The sequence below is a fragment of the Rhea pennata genome, chromosome 10 (genome assembly GCF_028389875.1).
Source record: "Rhea pennata isolate bPtePen1 chromosome 10, bPtePen1.pri, whole genome shotgun sequence".
In the NCBI taxonomy this organism is placed as follows: Eukaryota; Metazoa; Chordata; class Aves; order Rheiformes; family Rheidae; genus Rhea; species Rhea pennata.
Genome location: NC_084672.1, coordinates 8,074,597 through 8,088,606, shown reverse-complemented (window position 1 = coordinate 8,088,606; position 14,010 = coordinate 8,074,597). Strand labels below are relative to the sequence as shown.

At 41.2% G+C, this 14,010-nt stretch overlaps 1 protein-coding gene across 1 annotated transcript in view; it reads right to left on the bottom strand.

The window, feature by feature from the left end:
- Positions 1 to 14,010, bottom strand: part of AGBL1 (AGBL carboxypeptidase 1) — a 290,148-nt gene that overhangs the window by 250,703 nt on the left and 25,435 nt on the right. The window lies entirely within an intron of this gene.

Genomic DNA, 14,010 nt, shown 5'->3' with positions numbered 1-14,010 from the left:
TCTGGAAGGAATTAAGTGCACTCGAGTATACATCACGTCTGGTTGCATTTTGCCTCCAACCCCTGGGACTCATACTTAACTGCTGGAGTTTATACAATCACAGAGCCACTCATTCAAAAGACAATTTCAAATCTGACAACTGAGAGACATTCAGAAACAACATGTAGGCACTTTGGCAATAGGTGCTTTATAAATCCTTCCAGAAGGTAGAACTCATCTGAGACAGATGCTTTGAATAGTCATTTCCCTGGCGGCCAGCAATACAGACCTTAAATATGCACACACTTGCACAAAGATTCGTTTTGTTTTAAAGGTTTAAAATGAACAGTTGCACAAATCTTGGAAATATAAGCAAAAGCTGTTTATGCTACTGGCATTCTCATAGCACTGCTGGTCTAAGATTGACACAAAAACACCCATCAGCATGTCCACTTTAATTCCAGACTGTTAGCTAGACATTAACACTTTTAAAGGCAAGACCTGCTCAGTCTGCAATGTCCTGCTCACTGGTAACAGGTGGAATTTGGAGATCCAGCTGTTGTGCACAGATGTGCTTTTGGTGTAATGCTGAAAAAAATAAATTAGAAGAAAAATACACATGCCAGTTCTTTTCTGATGGTTATATCAATTCTAGTGACAAACTTTTTTTCCTGGAAAAGTACATGATGTCTTTAATCAGACTACGTACCTTCCATGGAACATGTTCTCTATGATGTGATTCATTTTGTTGAAGAGAATTAGTGAGAAGGAAAAAAAACTGCATACTGAACAGTATTTCCTCTCCATCTTTAAAGGTTTCTTTAAGTTTTAATTGACTGAGTGAGAGGCTGTGAGGAAAAATGAACGTGCACAGGTATCAATGTCACTGCTAATAGCCAAGAGGACATAAGAGCAAGAGCAATGACGATTCCCTACTTTATAACCTCCACAATAGACACAGGATCCAATTTTTTCCTTTCTTACACTTTGGTGAGCTGAAGTGAGTGTGTTCTCTAAAAGACACGTTGCAGTTTATAAAGAAGTAATAGGTCTGAAGGCCCAGTGTGAGGTCCTCTGTTCTGCTGTGATGGCCAACAAGTATCTCAGTTTCCAGATTCAGCTTGAAGCCTTCACTGGAGTCACAGAGAGTCTTTCCAAACATTTTTACCTGCTCTGGAGCCTTTTAGGTCTCATACAGCTAAAAGGTATTGCCTTCCAGCCTCTTTTATCTCTTCCTTCCGGGAGGAAAGGTCATGCCAGGGAAACCCTCCAGGCTCTCTTACAAGTATCCTAGTCTCTGTAGTGTACAAATATGGAAGCAGAGACACCAGGAATTCTTTCTTTTCTTTACACTTGTGAATTGTATCAGCCTAAAACAAGCAACAAAGAACAGGAAAGGCACTTAAATCCTGGCCAGACAAATGCCCAGTTATTTCTTACAGTACGGTGCAGAGCTGGCAGTTTCCAAGGCGGAAACCATATCTCAGAAGAGTTTTCTTTCCTGTCAACTGCTTCTCTGGGGTCTATGGCTGAGGCAAGCTCTGACAGTTTGTCACCCTCATCAAGATGAAATGGTCAAAAGGATCATAATCAAATAGAATTCTTAACAGATTTATCACCCAAAGTAGCTTCGATACGACAGTGTGAGAACTCAGTACTCTCGCTCACAAGTCACACAGAGAAGGCCTAAGAAAGGCACTTGATGCTATCCCTGTTTGATTTAGGAAGGCAAAGAGTGTGAACACTTATCAAGGCCATTTTGCCTAACAAGCACCAGTGCAGCCCTTGAAACATCTCATACACAAACCCTATCAGTCAGCAGGGTTAAATCCCCCTCCTTTCCCTAGAGGACTGTCTTCCAATTCCATTAAAGTCACTAGCATGAATTAGTCTGGTGGTCTCTTCACTGAATCCTTTGCTGACATTTTACTCATAGCTTATCAGTCCACAATGACTGGCAGCTTATGCTCTGAGGACCCAGAGGATTGACAAGCACGTTGTGTCTGTGCCAAAGTAAGTGCTCAGTGTACAGCCCTAGCACCTATTCTGCTCCCTTCCAGAACACTCCCTCTGCCTCATGCTTTTCCAAATGCTTTGTGCACATAGAGCAACGGAAGGACAAGGCAAACATGCCATGTACCGGATGAAACTTCCTTACTGCATGACTGACTGTCAAAGGGCATGGCTTCATGACCTACCTGGAAACCACAGGTTCAAATCTCAGCAGGGTAAAGTAACCTTCTTGTCTTCACAAAGAGGATGAATTGAATTGTAGGTGTTTGGCTGTTGGGGAGTCTCTGTTAGTCAGCTATAAAAGAGCAGGTGGGGTTTGGGGGTATGTAGGGCCTTATTCACAAAGCCAGACACACAGCCTGCACTTGTACAATATTGCCTGCAGACAAACTGCAAGATCTTTATTTTATAGACATGATCAATTGCTGACAGTGGGATGTCCAAGTGTACCATGTGGTGCCAGTAGTGCAAGTAGTGAGATACCTAACCTGTCACTGCCCAGAGCTATTTGAAAGGTTGGTTTCAAACTAATCAAGGCCAAGAACAGCAGTTCTCCCTGACTACTGGTTAGCACAACCATCTCTAAGACAGTAGTAATCTCTGGACACACCACCTTTAAAGAGTCCTTTGGAGTAAAAGGTGTTCTTGAGCTGTAAAGCAGTAGCATTTGAAACAGCATCCTTTACTGCATGTAACTAGGCTTCCACAATGGATAGGAAATCTGAGTTTTCATTTCATTCATCCCCAACATTTTCACTATTTAGGACTTTGAGGTGTTAATTTTTTCAAAGGAGTCTTTCAAAAAAACCTAATTTTAAAAACCTCAAAAAAATTCAACAGACCAAAAAAAAAAAAAAAAAAAAAAAAAGAAAAAAGAGAAAAAAAGAAATATGAAGCTGCAGGGCTAAGAAAGCACTGTCTTCCTTGCTCTAGCAAAGAAGGCTGACTTGTTTGATAGCCCTTTCTTTAAGCTTAAGCTGGATACCTCAAAATAAAAGAAGGAAAAAGAATGATATTGAACATAGGATAAGAAAAACTTTGTTCTTTTTAATCTAATGGTATTGTTTCCATATTACAAGGCACTATAAATAGATCCATCAGTTTATTAGTTTTCCCTTTCCCATCTGGTCTTGTTCAGATGAAGCTCATTCATAAAGTCCAGCCAAAGGACAAGCTTAACTCTGAGGAAGAGAGCTAGCTTGCAAACTCTTTAAATATACCAGAGCAAGAAACTGTATCATGCAACATATCTACCAGACTCATGCTCCCTGCACTACATCACAAAGTGGAATTTGGGTGGTTATAAGCTGGCAATCATGTCATATAAAGTAAGCCTACAGCCCTACCCAGTTCTGCCTGTTCATGAGTGTCCATTTACACAGTCTGCGTGTAATATGAATGTGAGTAACTGCTTATACATCAGCTGGAGCAGTGACAGCACAGTGTCACCTCCACATTTGCAAGAGGGAACAAATAGAAAAGAATATATAGATGCTAATTGATCTTACTTGTATGCAACACACTCCTTTTGCCGATCTCCATGTGCTTCCTAACAAGGAAAATGGTGTTTCCCTCTTTATGTACAGAGTTCAGTAGTTTTTACATATTGCTCTTACCTAAGCCCCAAGAGATTGTAGTAGGAGTTAACAGAGCCTCAGGGTTCACCCTCATACCCACAGGTGCAGAGACTCTGGAGTAGGCAGTATATACAAGCCTAAGTGTGACACCTGTCACTACTGTGTCACGTAGCTTGCAAGACTGGTTAAAGCCAGCATCTGGCTGCTGTGATTGACCTAGCCAGCCACAGACTAAATTTTTTTTTCCATTACAAAGTAACAACTCCTTATTAAGCAATAATCTGGTCACATTTTAGTACTGGTGTCTGTTCTTCACAGTATTTAATTAGGGGATTTAGGAAAAAAAATACCATTAATAAGCCAAAATGCAGCAAGTACTGGGTCAAATTCTCCTGGCATTTGCTCTTGGAAATCAGCAACGTCACACTGGCATTTCTGCAGGGGCTTTTTGAAGTAGTAATTCGCAGAAGCCTAAGTTGAAAGAGTTAGTTTATTTTTTCCCCTCTCCTTGGAAAGCTCCCATCCGATACAATCAAGACAAACTGTTTGGGATTTGAAAACACACCACATCAAAGCCAAGGCTCATGGAATTTGAGCTGTAAATATAACAGCAAACCAATAGAGATAAATAATTTAAGAGTACAGTAGAAATTACGAGCATTATCAGGATGCTTCTTGCATGTTCTTGCCTGTTCCTGTTTTTCTATGCAGAAAAATCTAGACGGCAGTGAAACCTGGATCAACCACAAACAAGTAAGAAAGATTTAAAACAACCCAAAAGAAAAAGAAGCTTTTTTGCGCAGACAGTGAAATCTCTCATGCCATTGCAATGCATGTCCTATGGCCTGCAAAAGCCCAAACTACATTCCATTTAACACAGGAGAAGAAAGCAGAACATGCAGTAACTGTGCCAAAGATACAAGATGCTTCTCTCCTTATCTTCTGCAAGAGTGTGGCTATTGCTGCAGGCTGACTGTAAAACTCAGTCTCAGAGCCATGACCTTCACAAAATTTACACTTCAGGGTGAATTTCTACTCCTAACACTGCTGCTGCAGCCATGTTAGGAGTCAGCAGCCCTGTTCCTCCTCATAAGCCACTTTCTCAAGTTTTCAGGTTCTCCTCTTCACATACCAAGCCCTGTCTATGAACACATCCCAGGGCAGCTCAACTCTGAGTTTATTTACAGATTTTGTTCCCGTTGCTGCCATTCCAAGCGTTGCCCTGCAGATAAAGTGACTGAGAAGAGCCCTGCTGGGGTTAGTGAGCCAGAGACCTGTGCTGTATCTGTAGCGCTCCTCTTGCAAAGCCATCCTTCCCTAATGCATCTCATTTCACCTACACTTGGCAAATGCTCCTGCATTTAAGCTGTCCCTTCTTAAAATTAGTGTTGTCAAATCAACCATCCAAAAGAGCCTGAAAGGGACTGTGAAGACACTGGAACTACCTCCCTCCTGCTCCCTGGAAATGAGTCAGGCGTAGTGCCTGCTCCTCTGTATTGCTAAAACCAGCTACCCATTGCTGCCAATGCTGGTCCAGCTCCAACAGTGCTATCAGTACAGGGAATCCTAGCGTAGAAAGCCTGTTGCTAAGTTCTTTGACACCATGTCATGTAACTGCTCAGGGCCGGTTTAATCACTGTGGTGCTTTAAAACCATTGATGGTTCTAGAGCTGGCTTATACTTAATCTACCAGCATTGCTAGCACTGCTGCACTTAAAAAAAACAAAACAAAACATAGAACCACAGGAAATTCTTAAGGCTGTCTTTCAGGTATGGGAAGCACCTACTTGAGGCCAGCATTGTGGAAAACCTTTGCTGTAGAAGCTCTACTGTGTACTGAGGCTTCCTTTCATTGTTGTTCCCCTTTAATCCCTCTGTCTACCTTTGGAGTGAAAGCTTTTAAGAAGGGCAGGGAGGTCTTTCACAGCTTCACTTTACCCCTTCATAGGTGTGACAGACTTCTAAGTGACAGGAGAATCCAAAACTCTAATAAATCAGGCAAAAGGCAAGATAAAGGCAATTCCTAGGCTCTCCAAAACACTGACCCACAAGAGAGTGCCCTCAGCTATATCTCCATGCATTTTGACCTCTATCAGAGATTCACATCTTTACGCAACTCATTACTTGCAAGGAGCGATTCTTCCTTTGTCTCCTTCACATGGAAGGACGAAGAAAGGCAAACAGGCAGGGTGAGTGTCTGCTTATCACCTCCATAAGAAGATTCAGACAGACTTTGCTTAGAAATTCCCTCTGTCCAGTCCCAGTCCCCCAAGACTGTCTGGTTGATCGATGCAAGGCTGCAGATCGATGCTTTCTGAAAGCTTTGGCACTATTGTCCACCTCAAAAATGTTACATGACCTTGTAAACCACATTGCTCAACCCTCTCTTCACCCTGCCAGCTCCACCTTTGCTCCATAATCCACTTCAACCCCCATCTTGTTCAAGCATAAAACCTTTCACAAATTTGCTTCTGCTTGCTTCATGTCTCCACCCCCTTGCTCAGTTTCCCGTCTCCATCTGTGCTCACCAAATGCTTCAACCATGACTGAACTTAACCCTCACTACCCTTGGAAGGCAGGGAAGCATAGAAGTTATTTGTTTTGTTTTTTAAGAAAGGTATAAGATTAGTACCTACACTAAAGACTATGAAAACTTTGATTTCAGGTGATTTCACCCAAGTACTACAGCATGTCTCAGGTAAGGCCTTCCAAGTCTCAGACCAGCATGTTTAGACATGGGTCATCTTTTGCCTTCTACTGTTAAACTCTCTACCTTCTTTACTCTTACGGTCTTATCACCGCTGCTGATGGAACCTTCTTTCTAAACCTGCACACCTGGAACAGCTTGCCTAGCCCTTCTCATCTCACCAATAAACTATAAATTTTATGCCAAAAATTCATCATTTCTTCCTAGATTGCAAAATGCTCCCTAATCCTTCTGCCTCTGGTCTTGTATTTTGTTATTTACACCACAGAAGGAATAAAGAAGAATAAAACATGCTTAGCACAAACAACACACAGCAGTCTTCACCCATTCCTCTATGGCACTGTCGTACTCAACTACAAGGGATTGTTGGTGACTGACAATTCATTTAACTCAAGGCAGCACTCTGGGATGCAACTGATATAGAAGATGTTACATGAAATCAAATTCTGTATCTCATTTCGACGGGACTAGCAGTGGTTCCCCAGCTAGGTGGAAGACATGCCTCAAAGGGAACTTCTAAGAGACAATAACTGCAATGCAGTGGCACAACCAAGTGCTAGCTTTAATCTAACTAGTTCAAAGACCAACAGCGAGACAGATATAACAACATGAATAATACTCCCAGAATGGATAATATGTCCTAATAAGCTTGGATAGCCCACACTGGAGGCGCTGCTGCAAGTTTTAACATTTGTTATCATCAGAGTGAGGCAAATTAAAACCAAACAGACCTTCCCACTCAACAAGCATGCAGCTGCCTTCAGTATAGACATACCCAAAGACATCATGTGTGGTCAGACATAAATTGCATCTTTCATAGCCACTGGGTGTGAAAAGTCAAGAACAGAAACAACTTGCCCTCATATCATCTTTCCAAATATAACCCACCAGCTCAAAGGAGATGACCTAATGGGCAAGCAGAGAAACTTGACTTGAAACCATTGCTTCTTTTTCAAAGTCTACCATTTCTATCTGAAATAGAACATAAACTAGACCTATAAAAGATTGCATCTCCTTTGAAATAAGTCATTAAATGAGCTCCTTTATAAACCAGTTTTTCCTCATCAATGACATGTCAAGTTAAACAGAAGCAGATTTCTCCTTTCTATAATACGTTTTTTTTTATGCCCCAGAGAGACGTATCTATGCTTAGTCTTGTCATACCAGAGGTTACCAAGAGATGGCATCACGGTTTCTGTATGCAAGATGTTTGTCCTGCCATCTGGAATCACCTCCTTTTATGGTATTTCTCTCTGCCTCATCAGGCCTCCATCTATTTTCAAATCTCATCTGAAAGCATGCCTCTTTCTCCCTTGCTTCTATCTCTTAACTTTTCAATTTCTCTGTTCTTCTATTAGTGGTATAATGTCAGTAAAGTATAATTCTGCAGTGCAACTCTATTTACTCTGCAAAGCTGTGCTGAGATACCATCAGTCTGAAATGAGATTTTATAACTTATTATTCAATATCAGAACAGGTCATTCTTGGAGAGGAACCACGTAGTCCATAGAAAAGCAAACAGAGAAGAGAAACCACATAAAACTGAGCACCTTTGGCTCATAGCTCATTTCTTCTATTATAACGGCTCATTGCATTAACTCAAACACCAGGGTTTATTTACTTATCCCAGTGATGTACTCATCTCTGCTCCATGTTATCAAATGTATTAATCAAGTTGAAAAGCCACTTGATACAAAGGCAGAGTTAAAGGCAACCTTTCTTTTTCCCCCTGTTGCTGGCATCACATCATTCAGAACACCATTTATCTATTTTATTTAGCAAGAATTTCTAGGCTAAATCCCACGTAGATCAAGCCCAGATGGGAAACGTCATTCAGTTGTGACATAGCTCAAAAGAAATGGTGAGTTTTCAACAGGGATCAAATGAACCAAATAGCAATTTTAGAAGAAGCAGATACTAAGCATCGATTAATTCTGACCACATTCCAACCAAATTATGGTTTACTCTCCAATTAAATACCCAAACAGCTCAACACAATTAATAGCAAAACAGTGGCTAATGAGAAATTAAGGATGATTTGCTTTTGATCTCCTATCAGAAACTGTTGCCAAATAAACAAAGACATAAAGCTATACATGGACTATCCCTCCAAAAGGAGTAATGACAGCAGCTACTGTTTCAGGTTGCTGAGATGTGCTTAGTTTCTTTCTCATTCTCAAAATATTGGCAGACAACAGCCAAATAGGTTATTCCAACCTCTGTTCAAGCAGAGCACAGCTGAAACCTTTGGACAAGATGAAATTGCAGCAACTGTAGTCAGAAGTCAAGTAGCTAAAGATCATCCAGGACTACAGCTGAGGAAGTTCTAACTACCTGCATTGGGTCTAGGACTCATTTGCAATGGGATCTCTTTCATGCACCTCTCCATCACTCTTAATAGAAACGTAATTCTAATATTCAAGTCTGCTTCCAATTTTCATTCTAGAATTTCTCTGCTAAACTTGAAGACCCTATGTTTCTTCTTTTTGTCAGCCCACTGCCATTCTGATTTCTTCTCTTGTTACTAAGGTCAAGGCAGATCACTTTTACAAACATTTATTAATGTAGTACTGGTCACTTTTCAACCTTATTAATGTGCTCAACACTTGTATTTTATCTTGCTTTAAAGTACTAGTTCTAAGAAAAGAAGAATCACAGCTGTGTGCAAATAAAACAGTCGCTCCAAAAAAGTAACATACTGCAAATATTCAAATCCCATTTTGAGGCCATGGGCAGACGCTTAACTTGCATCTTGAGCATTTTTCAGAGTCTTTGCATTAGCCTTGGTTGGTCTGAAAGACTGTCTGGCTAAATACAGACCCATCAGATTCAGGCTTTTAGTTTTAGACGTTCTCTCCCATTCACCCTGACATGTCTCTTCAATAGTATGAGCTGTTTTCAGAACTCCAGTGAAAATATTCCCCTCTGCTCACTTTCTGACAAAAGTATGCGAAACAGAAATCGCTTCCTGACCATAGTAAGAGTGTTTCCATTCCTGCATGTTTCAGGTTCATGAGTCACTTCTCCATACTCCCACACAAACATCAAACAGATCTGGTGGTTTTTTCATTTCCCCTTGGGTTTTGAACTCTGACACCTGTTGGAGAGGACTGCATTCTCCAAATCTCTCAGAAGCCATTCACCTGACCCCAACCTTAAATGCCCATTATGCTACTTCCAAGCCATCCACCTTAGATCATCCTCCAGTCAGCAGAGAGAAATAAACACTTACTTCCAAGTCACAATTCATCTGTTCCTGAAGTAAACATTTTATACAGATGAAAAGAATCTTCCCTTCCCCCCTCTCCCCCTAGTACATAGGGAGTCCAAATAACTACCTCAGATGGAACATTAGGGTTAAAGGAGAGGAATTACTCCCTTCAGTGAAAGAAAAGATCCACTGGAAGTGTCTGAGGAGGTAGGACCTTCCAATAAGCACCATACATCAGAAGAATTTGATCAAATATCAGAAGTAGACAATGAACATGAGCAAATACTTTCTGCATGTCACATTTTCTACTGAATTAGTTTGGCACCCTTCCAACACACTTAATTTAGTAGTCAAATTTTACTGAAACAGTCGTGTGTGGAATGCCAAGTTTTGTGAATATTCACAGAATTGAGCTATTCACAAGACGGAGCCATACAGAAGAGACCCAGCTCCTGCTTGGCCAGAGAGCACACATCTGCCATTGCCAAACTTGATCCATCTATCCACAACACATCCAAATGTCTCTCAGAACCAGTAGAGAAGATGAGCAAGAGTGGCGAAAGGGACACTGGAAAGTTGGAGAGGATAGAAGACATTGAGCATACAGGGAATAAGTAAGGTGGAATGTGAAAGAGCAGGGGGTCACTGAACTGTGTGAGGCATCAGGGATGCAGCATTACAGGGGATGTTGGTAGACAGAAGATCTGAATGTCCCCCACATACCCTTGCAACAGATATCTCTGCTATTTACAGGAATGAAACTGAGAAAAATAGAACATCAGCTGGCTTTATTTTAAACTGTCCCTATAAAATGTACTGAAGAACTTTCACAGTGACATAGCTCCATATAGAACAGTCTACAGAAGGTCTCTACCTCACTTGAATTTCACAGTGCTTAACTCAAGAGTTTTACCTTTTTTCATACGGCATTTTCTTCAGCTATGGATATTCCTGGAGAGATTCACACAGCTACGGCACCAATGACCTGAAGACCTCAAATGCCTAATGAAGACCAGTAAAGTTCCTGAGTCACAGTCTCAGGAGAATCAGAACTACTTGGCATGCACCCAGATAAGGTCAATCAGAATATGGGAGACAGTTTCTAAATAACCCAGAGTTTTGCCACTGGGGAAAAATAAGTAGAACTATGTATCTTGTTTCTACATCTTAGCTGGCTCAGTAAATAGCTCTGATAGTGCACTCTCCAGGGCAGATTCTTAAAGTGACCTTGGTCCTGCTGGGGCCTAGGACAGGAGAATGCGGGTGTATCCGCAAGAGAAGTGCTGCATTTTCAATGCTGCATTCCTGGCAAGCGATGAAAGAACAAGGGTAATCTCAGTACTCACAGTTGCAGACTGTTCCTTCTTAGCAGCAAGGCAAATCATGGTGGCACATAGCTATAAAGTAGAGAGAAGTTATCAAGGGCAAATAAAGGGATGAGCAGGGGTTTGCTGGGAAGGCACTGCAAGAGAGATTTCATCCATAGGCAGGTTAGAGGCTAGCATTCTCTTCAGGTTCCATATTTGTAGCCAAAAAGAGTAGTATATTCTTCTGTGGCCAACTAATTACACCTGAATAACCCACTCCAGATCTCTGCATGGCCACAGTGCCTTTGAGAAGGGTTATGCAGCCTCTCTGTTGGATGAGCAGAGCACATACTGGACTAGGCAAAGCATATGCACCCTTTATTTTCTTCCTCATCTCAGAAAACCCATATATAAGCTCCCTTCTCCAGTCACCCTACAAAATTTTAACTAGAGCTGATCAAAAAATAGAAGGACATTTTTCACATGTCCCCACCTCCATTTTCTAATGAACTGTAAAAATGCCTAGGATTTTCAGACCATGATTATCCCAGGCATTTGTTAATGAGGAGAAAGAAGATCTGTAACCCATCCTCCATTCTGGACTTCTAGTCTCAGGCTCTAAATTCCTGTCAGTGATGCCTCTTGAGGACATTTTTCCTGTGTGGAAAAGAGAGCAGCGCTTCTAAACATACTGCAAACATAGTTCCCACTGAATAATAAGAAAATAGTGCCTTTAAATAGGTTGCAAGTGCTTTTTAAACCAGAACATGTTTGTGCTAAAGTCCACAGTAGTGCTTCTAGCATAAAACAGACCATCTCCACTGAGCCACTGGCTTTCTCAGCTGCTCCTCATTATTAAATGAAACAAGCAGCTTTGAGAGTCAGCTATGCAAGTCAGCTGACAGGCTACCAGCCTTCAGCTGATCTGTAGTTCTTGCTGGTTAAGTCAGGTGTAGGTGGGAAACAAATCACCTTTTCTTTAAGCTAGCTCCCAGTAAGTATTTGATCTCTTCTGATGCACTTCCATGCATTTGCTTGCCTGCAAATACATTACAAGAGTAGCCCAAACAATCCGGGGAGAAAACAGGAATTAGGAAACTGAACTAGCAATGAGGGAGCTCAAGTAGACACTAATTAACACTTAAGAGACTTTCTTCCCCCAGTGGAAATTAATCTAAGCTTTTTAGCCACTCTGGAGATTTACTGAGGGAAGTTTTGAGTTTGTATTTTCCACACACACACACACACTAAATATCCACAGAAGAGTGCAAAACAATTCTAACACATCGGATAAAAGGATAAAAATCCAAATATTGCAAGCTGACAATCTAGAATCGCTGAAATCAGTGTGTTTCTCTGAAGGATATTTCTTTCCCTTCTGCTAAGTGAGTATTCTAGTCAGCTTTACAGACTGTATCATGACAAACCTCAGCAGAACCACCTGCACCTCCAAATGAATCTCAGCAAAAAGCCAGGTTAGAAATATGTGGCAGATACCAAGCTCTCAACTTCTCATAGAGGAAGCAGGGAATGGAAAAAGAAGCTATGCACAAAAGCCTCATTAAAAAAAGCCTTCATGCAGCCAGATCCATTCCTTAACAGAGACCCAATATAGGCCCCAGACCTGTTACACCCACATCCTGACCCATGAGACAATCACACAAGTAGAACTAATATTATTCTAATCACAGCCAAATACTTCAGTAGGAGGGTGACCAGGAAAGGGAGTGGAATTTGCTTGCTTAGTTAAGCATAGGCATAGAGGCATCAATCACTTAATCACTTTCGGTTGCCCAACAAGTCAAGGCCAGGGCTCTGAAACTAATTCATCTTGGGTACACCTACTTCATATAAAGCAGCTCTCAAGGCTCCACAAGTCTTAAAGATTAACATGATGCTTGAGAGGAATCTTGGAGTGTGCTCAGATACCCCAGAAATATAGGGATAATATTCTTAGAGTTGAGTGAAATCAAAGCTCTCTGCAAGAAACATCCTGATCTCGTATTTTTGGACAGACCACAGAGGAATCACAGGTACTTCGGTTAAAGGAAAATTGAAGCTGTGAAATTGTTGCATTTACTTAGTGCTATACTAGCAATCCAAAAATGTAGGCAAAAGCGAGTTGGCTTCCACTAACAAGGCAGCTGCAGGAAATTGTGCATTTACTGGGCCCACTCTGTATCTTATTAGCAAGGCAAACAGCTCATTTTTTAAAAAATAAAGTCAGACATACAGGCAGAAGCTCTACAAGAATTCTGCATTTAGCAAATGACAGCAGTATGTGTTGAGGTAAAAGTTCATCGCTCATGGCTAATGGAAAGTTATTCAAATTCCTTCTCATACAACGTATTGTGTAACTGGTCATGTTGAAAGAACTGCTTGTTTGCCTTTGACAGTAAGAAGAGGGCATAGTTTACCAGTGCACTCATCCGGAGTCACAAGTCAACATCTCAATCATAGCTAAGTAGGAAATAAGACTTTTGTGCCATGTCTGTCCATCAACCTCTCACATACACACCATACCCAACCTATAACCACGTCCTCATCCACGTTCAGTCCAGGCAGAAGCAGAGCCTTACTGTAAGCTGCCATATCCTTGCTGAAATGTGCATAAACAAATATGCACTATGTGTACTGCAAGGAAGTACATGTCTGAGGAAGGGAACTGGCAGGTTCTACATTGCTTAATCCAATGTGGCTGAATGGTCACAGGTCATAGCAGTAATGTCTTGCCACTCTTTAAGCCAGTCACATGTGTGTTTTGTCCTTCTGTGAGTTCTTCCATTTGTTTTCCATGTTAGAAAGCTTGCCTTGAAAGGCAAGTGGGGACAGGGACAGAAAGGACAACTTGAAGGCTAACATTCAGCTTTAAGTTGAAGATATAAAATAGACTTGTTCTCTTCAGGAAAAAAAAGGTACTTTAAATATTTGGAAGGTGCTTAGAAATAGACCCAGATTAATATTAGCAAGAACTGTCATGCTTCAAAAGTATCATAATGACCTAGTCACAACTCTCTACAAGGGAAGAAAGAGAACTCTGTCATGATCCCATTGTACCTCCTCCTGCAACCAGTAGCAGCAGGAGGTTCTTGCTAAGGGGTAGGCAGGACCCATTAGTACGTTCCTGGGAGGCACTTCTTAAAATCTCATTTGGATTGGAAAAGGAAGGACAATACCTTGCAGTCAAACTCTCATCTCTCTATTAGGTACTGTCCA